Source organism: Myotis brandtii, unplaced genomic scaffold, assembly GCF_000412655.1.
Source record: "Myotis brandtii unplaced genomic scaffold, ASM41265v1 scaffold463, whole genome shotgun sequence".
Lineage (NCBI taxonomy): Eukaryota > Metazoa > Chordata > Mammalia > Chiroptera > Vespertilionidae > Myotis > Myotis brandtii.
In genome coordinates this window covers 3063968-3067501 of record NW_005367694.1, presented here as the reverse complement: position 1 = coordinate 3067501, position 3534 = coordinate 3063968, and the positions used below count along the sequence as shown (strand labels likewise).

Sequence of the window (3534 nt, the reverse complement as noted above, 5' to 3'; positions counted from 1 at the left end):
GCGAGCCACATGCGGCTCTTTGGCCCCTTGAGTGTGGCCACGAAGTTTCAATCGCACTGTACGTGCGCGCCTGCACGTGGTATTTTGTGGAAGAGCCACACTCAAGGGGCCGCAGTTTGCCAACCACTGGTCTAGGAGAAGCTCGGAATAGGATGAAGGCTCTGCCAGCCCCCACCCTGCACCTGACTCTGTTCTGTGGCTCTCAGTCTGTAGAGCCACTTGCTGGGGGATAGAACCCTGAGGGCTTGGGCTGAGCAGACCCAGAAGAAGCTGGGGCAGCAGGAGGGCTCTAATTGTCTGTCCCATTGGTGAGTCAGTCCCTGTGGGCTTCTGGGTGACCATGGGGCAAAGACACACCCTTTGTTTTGGGCTCATTAGCTGAGTGACTCAAGACAAGGCCATCCTCCCTGGGGCTCCTTCTCTCCACCTGTAACCTGTGGAGGTAAGGGAAGTGGACGTCAAGCAGAGAAGTATGAGGGTACCTGAAATCAGCCTCCCGGGGTGTTGTTGAGTGACTAACTGCCTAAACAAGCAGGTGGAAGCATTAAAGGGAGGAAGGCAAGGGGCTCCTCCACGGTGCTCTTCGAGGAGGATTTCTGAGCTTCACCGTCCTTCTCTGCCCTCACCAGGCAATCTGGGAGGAGCCCTTGGCCTCTCCAGCTAGGAAAGGAGCAAATCTGCATGCCCTGTGGATCGTGGCAGCTCAGAAAGGGGCTCAGGGGGTCCCTGGAGAGAGCAAGGCTTGGCACTAGGTCTGAATTAGCTCAGCAAGAGCCCCCTCCCTGCAGCCGCAGGTGTCCACTCCAGCCGCAGCTGTGGCCATGCCTAGGCCTGCCTTCCCCACCCGACTGGGTGCTAGCAGGTCCCTGGTTTTAACTGTCGGCTGGGCTCCTGGGATCAAGAGTGGCTCCCAATTTAGCTGTCACTGCCGGGTGGGTGGCTCTCGAAGGATCTGCATTTCTTGCAGGAATGGGGGAGGGGAATGAATCAAGTGCTGAGGCCTTGGGCACAGCCTGGGGACCCCGCTTTCCTGAGATCTGCCCCTGCACCAAACTTTGGGTCCTTAGGGACCAGAAGCCTCCTACTCATCCCTGGCCCAGGCTTGTGCCCAGACAGAAGCTGCCAAACTGGCTGCCCCCTCTAGGAGAACAACCTGAGCCCATCTGCTGGTGATCACTAGGGAGCCCTAGACACTTACCCCTCCCTCTGGAAGCAAGAAGAAGGGGCAGGTCCAGCCCTAAGAGCCAGGAGCCAGCACTGCATGTCCACACAGCCCGAGTCTCCTCATCCTGGTGACCGAACATGAGCGCTCCGGGCCCAGAAGGTGGGCGTGGTGAGGGCCACCACTGTGCAATGCACATGCCCCATCAACAATCCCCAGCAGCCCCTCAGAGGTGGGAAGTGCACGTGGCCAGACTGGGGGCCTGCCCAACACAGCTGACTCTAGGACGCCATCTTTTGGGAGGAGGCCTTTGCTTGGTGTGGAGGTAGGAGGGTTATAGAGATGGGCAGGCCCAGTGGAATTCTTATTGGGGATGCTGCCAGGGGTCCAGCTGTTGGCCCCTTCCCTATGCTGGGCCGAGGTTGGAGTGGTGGGGGGCTTCTGGAGGAAGCAGTGGCTATGGGCAAATAAAGTCCTGGGAGGGGCTGCCAGGATGTGGGTCTACCTAAACTCCCTTGACCTCAATTTTCTTGTCTGTAAAATGGGTAGCGGTATCTTCACGACAGGACAGAATAGGTCAATGCACTTAGCAGGCCTGGCACAGGGTTCTCTCGGGCCTCAGGCAGGCAGCCACCCTCCATAGTAAGAGCAGATGGCAGCTGGTGCACCCCCAGCTCCCTGGCACTGGGACCACATTCCCATCTGCCCACTCCAAGTGTTGGGAAAGATTACATCGGAGCAGCACCTGGGCAGCAGGCACGGGTTTGCGGTATGACCTTTGAGCTTCCGCCTGGGTCTCTCCTTGCACTCTCCTGGGGATGGCTCAAAAGGTATGCAGACACCGTGTCTCACCTCCCCCCTCCTCCCTGGGAGGGCGTTGAGAAACTGGCTGGCCCAGGTACCCCAGCGGGCTGCTGGGGCAACGCCATCACAGGCCTGTCTCTCCAGGATGGGAACAAGGCTCCTGGAGCCGGTGGAAGCAGCGACCTTCCAAGGAAGTCAAACTGTGTCCCTGCCAGCTCAGGACTGGCCACAGCCAAAGGATCCCCTCGTCCTAGCTGGATGCTATGAGCTTGAGTGAAAATCTCAAACTCTCCCTGCAGGGCCCTGCATGGTCCTCTCAGGGCACAGGAGAGGTGGACAAATGAGGGACATTGACCAGCTGACCTCTCCCAGGAGGCATTGGTGTCTGCTTCATCCACACGCTGCTCAGAGCTCGGAGAGACCAAGGGGATGGGCTGAGGTCACACAGCTGGGAGGGCCCTTCAATGCTTGACGTGCTACCATGGAGAGTGGCCCTGGGGACCAGAGGGTGGGAATGAGGCAGTGCCAGACCTCATTGGAGGGGTGGGCAAGCTTCTAGGAGGTTGTGTCTCACGTGTAATGGGTCTGAGGGGGCAATTCAGGCAGAAGCCCAGAGCCGGCAAGGAGTGATAAGGATCAGCCTAGAGAGCAGTCTCCAGCCCACGCCTGCTCCTGGGCCTCAGGGGCATGTGTCCGGAAAGCCTGGGGAACACAGATCAATGAGGCCCAAATGGTCTGTCATCTCCGCCCCCATGCAGGGCCGCCCGGGAACTGACGGGTGTAGACTACACTACAGGGGCAGTGCTCCACCAGGCTCTTCCCACGGGATCTCTCTGGGCTTGATCCCTAGGACTGGCTGTGCCCCTGACTAAAGGCTGCAGCCTCTCTCAAGCCATCCCGACTGGTTCCTCGGCAGCTGTCACATGCCTTCCCTAGCTGCCCACCCAGGGAGCACGCTGTCCCTCACGCTGTCCTGCACCTGCCCACACCCTGTAAATGTGCCTTCGCAAACCCTCCCCACGTCTCCAGCCTGAGCAGTGAGCCATGCCCTGCTGGAGGCAGACTGGCCTGTCACCCAGCCCTGCTCAGCTCCCCCTCTGCCTGGCCTGAGCCCTGCCTCAGGGCAGGCCCACACCTACCTACCCCAGCCAACGCCTACAGCCAACATCCGGAGTCATCCAATGGGCTTCCAGCGAGGAGGGCGCTGGCCAAGGTGCTGACCAAGGGGCAAAGGACACTGGTCCCACAGCCCGCAGTGCCTGATTCCCACCCACAGACCTGTGGCAGCTGGGAAACCCAGGCCCCAGCCTAAGGTCGCCGGGAACATCTGGGTGAGGGGCTTCAGAAGTCTCTGGAGCTTTGAGCCTGGTTTTGAACTGGAAAGTAGAGCAATCCCACTCCAGCAAAGGGCTGCTGGGCTTCGGGGCTCCAGAATTTAGTGGAGGCGGGAAAGGGAGCGGGCCAAGCAGAGGCGCCTCTCCTCCCACCCCCGTCCTCAGGCCTCCAGACCAAGCCCTAAGCGGTGGCTGGCCACTTTGGGGACCCGCACACCCTGGCCAACCCGGGCC

General features: G+C 60.1%; 1 long non-coding RNA gene across 2 annotated transcripts in view; it reads right to left on the bottom strand.

Annotated features, from left to right (window-relative positions):
* Nucleotides 1-3534, bottom strand: part of LOC106727680 — a 17657-nt gene that overhangs the window by 11144 nt on the left and 2979 nt on the right. The window lies entirely within an intron of this gene.